This window comes from Triticum aestivum, chromosome 3D (genome assembly GCF_018294505.1).
Source record: "Triticum aestivum cultivar Chinese Spring chromosome 3D, IWGSC CS RefSeq v2.1, whole genome shotgun sequence".
In the NCBI taxonomy this organism is placed as follows: Eukaryota; Viridiplantae; Streptophyta; class Magnoliopsida; order Poales; family Poaceae; genus Triticum; species Triticum aestivum.
Window position 1 is genome coordinate 29479258 of NC_057802.1, and position 8708 is coordinate 29487965.

Genomic DNA, 8708 nt, shown 5'->3' on the forward strand with positions numbered 1-8708 from the left:
ATGTCGGTCTCCTACCCCCTCCCGTCGCGCCCCTACCCTTGAAGCGTTGCCGAGGCCACCCCAAACCCGGAATAAGTTAGGTCTACGTTTGCACTAATATATCCACCTGCTGTCATGTTTGTGTAATAATTGCCATGTTGTAATATTTGCAGAAATAATGGAGCACGGACGAGACGAGGAAGCAGAAGAGGTGTTGGGGGACATAATCTTCGCCGGAGGTGATGTCTTGTCGTATCTTAATGACAATGATGGTCTTGAAGAACAGGTGAAGAAGCAGGCTACGGTGATCGAAGAGTGGAGGAGGAAAGACATGATTATGATGGCTCCGGTGACCCAATGCTGGTGCAAGAAGGAGCCCATGGTGACGGCTCCGGTGACCGAACAGAGTCCGGCCAGGTAAATATATTAGTTAAGCCTGTGATGACTAGCTAATTGATGCATTCATTGTTTTGGTATGTACACATATTAATTAACTCTCGTCTTTCTTCTTTTTTCTAGCCCTCCGGATCGAGCACAACTTCGGTAAAGAGACGAGGCCCGAAGAGAAAGTTGCGCTCGGATGAAAGGTTTGAGATCACAGCAATCGCGCGTGAAGGCCAACCGATTGAACCCATCCGGACAAAGGAAGCATTTGCTGCTCAGTGCGGGGTTCTTGTTAGGGACAAGATCCCGATCAGCATCCACCAATGGTATAAGCCTAAGAAGGAAGACCCCGAGGTGTCTTATGTCAATGATATGCAGAAAGATGATCTTTGGACTGAGCTGAAGGCAAATTTCACCCTACCGCCAGAGGAGGATCTGGAGAAGCCAGTTAAAGAGCAATTAATCAAGTCTCATGCTCTTAAGAAGATGGCAGACCTATTCAGGAGGTGGAAGAATGAGCTGAAAACGTTTGTCGACAAAGAAGAGACACCAGAATTCATTGGCAAATATGAGCAGATCAGAGATCACTGGCCCGCATTTGTGGCCCACAAGACATCGGAAAAGAAGAAGTTGTCAGCGACAAACAAGAAAAATGTTGCGAAGAAGAAGCTTCACCATCGCACGGGGTCAGGTGGCTACCTCAAAGCCCGGCCTAAGTGGGCCAAGGCTGAGAATGATCTGCTTGATAAAGGGATCGAACTAGAGACAATGAACTGGCCAGACCGTTGCCAGACTTCGTTCCTCGAGGCTGGCGGAACCTTGGACCCTGTATGAGGGAAGTGCGCTTGGACGGACGAGCTTTTGAGAATACCAGTCAAGAGGCTTCAGCACTATATCGATGCAGCGCAGCAAGGGACGTTCGTTCCAGACAGAGAGAGAGAACGACGAGCTCACAGTGGCCCTCGGGAATCCTGAGCACCCTGGACAGACACGAGGCACGCCAGGCTCTGTTCCGTGGAAGGCTGGTTTTCCAGACGCAGGCGGTTACAAATGCCAGGAGAGGAGGACAAAAGTGGAGCGGACCCAAATTCAGAAGCTGCACGAAAGGGTTCAAGCACTAGAGGAACGAGACGTAGCTCGCAGCAAGCGACCAGCCGATACTACCCCGCCATCTCAGCGGAGAAGCAGCGTGGCTTCCATCGAGCTGCTTCAGCCGGAGCATGTCTTGATGGCTCCTGCTAGCTACCCCGTGGATGCTATCACGGAGTCTCAACATTGCCACCTTATGACGCAATGGCAGAACTTCAAAGTCGAGGCGGCTGTCGGCTCTGTTCGACCTCCTGAACCCGGTGCAACTTTTCACTGTCGTCCGATTCCAGAAGGATATGCTAGGATGACGGTGGACAAAATAACGGAGGGATTTGAGGACCTCCAGCTTGACCACCCTACCGGTGAAGGGGAGACTCGGCTGGGTTCTGCTCTGAAGACTCCATGCCTATGGCGGAAGGAGCTCATCAACCTTCCGAATTGGACGCCTCCGCCTCCTCCTCCGGCGAGTAAGGGCACTCCGCCTCCTCCTCCGGCGAGTGATCAGGGCACTCTGCCTCCTTCTCCGCCTGTGCCGGCGCGCCCGAGCAGCCAGCCTCCTCCTTCTCCGCCTCGTCAGCAAGGGAGGAAGAGACCCGCCGCCGCTCCGGCTGCTCTGGCGCGTCGTAGTCCTCCTCCGCCTTGTAAGCAAGGAAAGAAGACAGCCGCAGCCGATCCGTCTGCTCTGCCGGCGTCTAGCAGTACAGCCAGAGGCGGGAGGCAATACAGATTCGGTCCTTCTCTGAAGACTCTAGAGAAGTTACCATACGAGAGGACCGAGGAGGAAACCACGAAGATCGTGCGAGCCGAAGTGACGAACTTCTTTGAAGGGGTGAAAGCAAAGAAACATCCACCTCCGGAGGAGAAGGTAGATCCGGTGAAAGCGAAGCGCACTCTGGCTGCCCTGACAAAACCACCAAAGTCACTGCCGAAAGGCAACTATGAGCGCATTATTGCAAAGACATTTGTCGAAGCGGAGCGGTCGGGAAGTACTGTCAGTGATCAAAGGTTAAAAGAACGACGAGCTGGGAAAAAATTGCCCAGCTCGGCGAACAAGCGAACCAATCGTGCCCCCCGCTCAAGGTGTCTAGCGACATCGTCGCTAATGATCCGAGGATGGTGCCCGGTCATAGCAATCTTGGAGATTACCTGCCCGACGATGTACATTATGATTTCTTGGAGGTGGACGAACACAAATACCATTACGGGAAGCCTCTCGTCAAAGATGAAAGATCTCTAACAACGATGATGCGAAGATTACATAATTGGTACATGAATACCTGCAGAGAGTCTGGGGGGAGGAATACTTTGACGCTGAGAGTTAAAGAGGAGCATGACCTCGTTGGAATTGAACTGTTGAATGTTCCATTTGAGTTCTTCCAATTTTTCAATCAAAAGGCCCTCGATAAATCAACGATCACTTGCTACCGTCTGTAAGTAGTACTACTTCTGTCATTAAGTCTCTGTATATAGGTCAGCTCTTTCATTGCATGTATTTATAATTATCCTCACTATATTATGCAGATTGAAGATCGCCGAATTGAAGAAAAGACAAATCGGTGATAGTGGATTCATTAACACAAATCTCATAGATGCAACTGAGGTTAAATATCATGCCGAAAATACGGAGGCCAACTTGCTACGATCGTTGGTAATAAATGAAAACAAAGATATAATACTCTTTCCTTACAACTTCAAGTGAGTGTTACTGTCTTGTGCATATTTGGTTTCCCTTATTAGTCCAGGTTATAGTAATGTAATTGATGACTTATGCATGCGTGCGCAGCTTCCACTATATTCTCCTAGAGATTAAGCTTGAGCAGGGACTAGTAACCGTCTTAGACTCGAGACGAAAAGATCCCCAGGACTATGCGGACATGACTCAAATGCTCGAGAAGTAAGTTAAATCGATCATTATCCACCATATCAGCAACTTTGTTCATTTCCTGATATCAAGTAATTGTTTTCTTTGTCTGGCAGGGTTTGGAGAAAATTCACCAAAAAAGCTCCGGGACTGCCAAAGAAGCTGCAATTTAGACACCCGAAAGTAAGTACTATAGTAGCATGTTCCTCGCATCTCCTAGTGATTCAAGCGCTAGTTTCATCAATACAATTTAGCATGCTTGCTTATCAGTTTGTTTGACCTATATTTCTTGTAAAGTGGTTGTGGCAGGAACAAGGGAATGATTTCTGTGGATACTACGTTTGCGAGTCCATCCGCTACACGACCTGTGAGCGGGGCTACTCTGACGAACAATATGAAGTGCGTAAGCAATAATATTCACAATTTTATTCTATTACCATCATTTGTGTTGAGTTTCATTTATTCATATATATATATATATATATGTGTGTGTGTGTGTGTGTGTGTGTGTATTGACCCCTTCTTCAAATTAGATCTTTCGGATGCGGGATGAACTCCTACCACCAGATCGTATGCGAGCAATTCAAGAGGAATTGGCGGCATTCTTCCTTGACCACGTGATCGCTGAAAACAGAGAATACTATGTGGACCCTGTGTTCATATATAATTAGGAGATTATATTGTAAGAGATAATTATTGTATATATGTAGCCGGTAGTGTCGGATAGATATACGAGAACTTGTTGTTCGACCAATCTCTCGGAGAAGAAGAGGTGGTCGATATCACTTCTCTCTGTATGCATATATATGTTCATGACGATCTTCTGTTTCCTTCATTTGCTTACTAGCTAGCGTGTCTAGTCCTCTCTATACGTATATAGTACATAGCGTCAACCAAGCACGGAGATAAGAGAGGACACTTCTCTCTATTAATTAGCTAGCTAACACAATATATGAAACACCTAAATTAACCCCCAAAACCCCCTCCCCCTCAAAAAAAACAAAAACCACAGCCCCTGAAATGCTGACGCGTGGATGCCTATTGCTCCCTGTTAGTGCCACCAACCGGGACCAAAGGCCCTCCTGCCTGGGCTCGCCGCACCGGCCACGTGGAGGCCCATCGTCCCGGTTCGTGTAAGAACCGGGACTAAAGGGCTAGGGCATTAGTAACGACCCTTTAGTCCCGGTTCAACAACCGGGACAAAAGGCCCTTACCAACCGGGACAGATGACCCTTTTTCTACTAGTGAGTGGTCTTCTTCGGAGGTAGAAGCGAGTGGCTTGTTGTCCTTGGCATGTTCTGCGGGAGTAGGCAAGGAGCTGTTGGTTGTCGATGCTGGTTTCTTGCTGCCCTCACCCTGCTGCTGGTGTGGCTACTACTCAGGGCGTCTGACCTTGGTGATCTTGGCTAGGCTCCTATTACCATCTCTTGTTTGCCTGTATCTCAAATAGGTCGTAAGCTGCTACAGCTCTCTGTATCTTTGTCGTTTCTTGTTTCTTTACTTGTTGTACGCTTACTTGTAATCCTGGCCGGTTGATGGCTTTGTTAATTCAAAGCCGGGTTAGGTTCGAACCTTTTCTCGGGCTCGGCCGACACCTTTTCTCTAAAAAAATTACTCTGGTACAAAAAGAAATCACATTTATTGAAATTTTCTTGATGGAGAACAGAAATGTGAACAAGGGTAGTATATAGTTCAGATATGAAAGGAGCAATTAGACTTGTACAAGTAATGATTCATGAGGCATGTGAACAGTCTGAGAATGGTATAGAGCCTTTGAATAGAAAGCCAAGCAAATCATGATGGAAGGATCATTCTTTCCAAAAGGATCATTTTATGATTGCAACCTTAACACTGATTAATAAAATTGATTCGCCGTGCTCCATTGGATCCAACTGTGCAATGAGTGCATAATTTGCACAGAACTGGTATTGCTTCATTACGTAGAATCAAATCGATAAGATTAACTGGAAGGGAATAGTCACTTGGAATCAGCTATCGCAAACCTGATTCACCAATTCTACTTTAAGGAAAATCGTAAAGTATGGCCTACCAACAGCTAGCATAAAATTCGACAACACAATGGGCTAAAGAGCACATAAGCAATAAGCTTACCACCATAGTCCTTGTTCTCACTCAACATAGGAATCAGGAAGCATAAAAAGAACACCCGGCAGGACTGCATATTGAAAACACAAAATATGGTTATGAAACCACCAAACAATAACCAATAGCAAAATATCTCTTTAGATTAGCTACTGACATTAAACAAATGTAGATATTCAGATATGGATAGAGCTACCATAACACTAAAGCTGTACCCAATAGCAAATCCTCTTTCTCTTCAGATTAGGTACTGAACACTCGATAAACGAGTATATATCACACATAAAGCTGTTGCAGCACATATCACATAATAAACCATCTGGAATCAAGATATCAACAAATCATATCCCTGATGCACACCAATGAAGGCAAAAGTATAGTAGCATAGCACTCCCTCTGTAAACTAATACAAGACGTTTTAAGTCACTAATAGTGACCTAAAAACGTCTTATATTTGTTTATAGAGGGAGTACCATACAAGGCAAGTGAGATATACAAATAACAATGTACATGAACCGATATATCCATCACCAAAGGAGCACAGATTGCAATAGTGCAGCACAATTCAATCTCTACTAATATAGGACAGACATGAGCATGTTACAACTTGCCCCTTTCTCAGTATTACATAATCCTTGGACCTTGGCATTCACACATTGTTGGACCTTGACTTCTACCGGGTCAGGTACGCTTGGATGATGATCGCAGACGGGGTCGAGTTCCTCGAGGGCCCTGGCGGCATGGGGGTCTACGTCTCGTGGGACATCGAGCCGCTCCGCAGAGCCAGAGTGAGTGACATTTCCCTTTCCTACTGGTGTTCATGTTTCAGATTGGAATAGTAATAGTTAGTAACTAATAAGAAGTATCGGAAATTGTCGACATGAAGATCATAGTGTGCTCATGTGTTTACTGATCATTGACCGGTGAATTGAATTAGTTATGCTACAGATATTCTTGTGTCGAATGTACTTAATATTTGAACCAGGTCACTGCAGTGCCTGCAAATCTGGAATTCTGAAAAAAATAGTACTCAGATATCTAAGTGGCATGGGAGCTGAACATTCTAACGGCCAGTGTCACTTCTCCAAAATGCCAACTCTAGTCGTATGGTTCTAATTTTCACAGTATCTATAGAACCATAGGCATAGGTTTAAGTTTATCCTCGTTTGCTTGTACCAACCTAATCATTTATTCAGTGATTCGACCCAATGAGGCAGTATTAATCTAATTTCTAAAAATGCGTCATTGAGACATGATCAGATTTGACGATAACAAGTAAAAGGAAAATAAAACTATAGAGATATATATTTAGTTATTTACCTGAAGAACAAACCACCTTGGTGGAGTGTTCGTAGCACCTAAAAGCGGCCGGTCGGGAAGGAGGCGAGGAGTCCACCACCGTCGAGCTAGTGCTGGGTCGCAAGGGGGGGAGGGAGCACGTCCATGAGCTGATCCAGGAGCCTGAGAGGGGGGAGGAGGTGAGGAATCAGATCTAATCTGCCTCAAACTGCGCCGCTGGCGACCAAACGGTTAGGAGCCATCGGACAGGAGATGGATCAGCACATTTGCTGGGCGTGCTAGCCTACCTAGCTTGGCTCAGGATCTGGGCCGCCGCCGCCGCCGACGAGGACGATTTTTCGTCCTGCGAGACACCGCTGCGTACGGGATTTGGGATTGAATCGGGAGGGCATCGAAACCAAATCGGACCCTTTTGCAAATTTTGTGCAGAGATCACTCCGTCCGGACCTGTGCCATCGATTTCTCATCTGATGGTCCAGCATCATTTTTTTCTATTTTTGCAACACATGCTCAGATTCTATCCTAGTCGTTCTGATCCCCTTCCTACATCTATAAATAAATCTATCTAACCTTGGAAATTAATCAACTATTGTCAGGTACAAACTGTCATCACACTCAATTCAACTCTACTAAACAATGAGCTCCGAGTCATGTTCTTCGTTGTACTTGATCGTTCCAACGTCATGTGGTCTATATATACGATTGACCCTAACTGTGTCTACTAATCCCAACAGCCCGGTATACACTGCAGCTTAACACAGTCAGAGAAATGGCGGCTTTCCTCCGGAACCTCTTCCTAGCGACGGCACAGCAGTACTACGCCGGCGTCGACGATGGTCAGCACAACATGGAGCGCCGCCTCCGCCTCTACGCCGCCGCGTACATGCTGCTGGCCGTCTCCTTCCTCCTCCGGGCCACGCCCCCTCCGAGCAGCAACGCTGGCGCCGACGCCGTCACCGGGTTCTTGCTCTGGGTTGCCGCCGTGGCTCTTCTGCTCCTGTCCTTCGTGCACCAGCGCTTTCAGGCGGCAGCCGTGGCCGCTGCTGACCTCGCGCAGGCGGCGCTCGAGCCACTGTTCGAGCTTCTAAACTGAGCGTGTACGTGCGCTGTGCATGCCATGCATGCATGCATGTGTGGGACTGTGTCTCTTCTTTAACTTTCTTTTTCGCTTTCTGGTCTGGCTTTGCTTTGTCGATCGTACGTACCTGTGTCACTGTGTGGCTGTGTTTAAGCTAGGTAGCAAGATACGAGCCGAAAATTGAGCCTCTTATGAACATTCAAATCCTTCATATATGTATGTGACACGTAGTTCTTCTGGGCAGATCTCCTTTGGCACATGTTTTTTCCCCTCTTCTGTACTGTGGGCAAATCTGGCCTTTGGCAAATGCATTATGCGCAGATTTCATTAAGCACTAGTTCCTTTTTTGCCACGAACTTGATCTTGCCCGCGGAACATGTTTTTTGGACGACGAAGCACACCAACCCTTATGGACCGTAAATACATGGGAATCCTGCATATATGAACACAGAATGGTACTTTTGGGCAGATCTTCCTTGGCACATGTTTTCCCCCTCTATTGCGCTCTGGGCAGATCTCCTTTGGCAAAACATATCTATCGTTCTTTGGGGCAAATCTCCTTTGGCAGTCACATGAGGGAATATATACTACTATATTAAACCGGCTAAGCCAGGCTCGCTCCTGTGCGTTTGCCATTCTAGACGACGGCTCTCCGTGTGCTCACATGGGTTTCTCTATATTTTTTATTTTTTTTATTTTTTAACTGCTCCTACTGATTTTCCCGCAAAAGAAAAAAACTGCTCCTACTGATTTACCGCACAAAGCCCAGCGAAATGATAAAAAGGGTTTCCCCCTTTATATTTTAACGCATCCATCACTTCATTACATCCGACCAGACCGATACAAACAGACACCACCACCGCACACAACACACACATTCCAGATAAGATACAAAGGTTTATTTACTGCTCTTAT

The 8708-nt window shown here is 46.5% G+C and overlaps 1 long non-coding RNA gene across 1 annotated transcript; it reads right to left on the reverse strand.

Moving 5' to 3' along the window:
- Positions 1 to 5907: 5907 nt before the first annotated feature.
- On the reverse strand, positions 5908 to 7228 carry LOC123073920 (uncharacterized). Its single transcript, XR_006435793.1, has 3 exons — positions 7003 to 7228; positions 6737 to 6877; positions 5908 to 6227 (listed from the first exon to the last, which is right to left on the reverse strand). It is a non-coding gene; the product is annotated as an uncharacterized lncRNA (long non-coding RNA).
- Positions 7229 to 8708: the final 1480 nt, after the last annotated feature.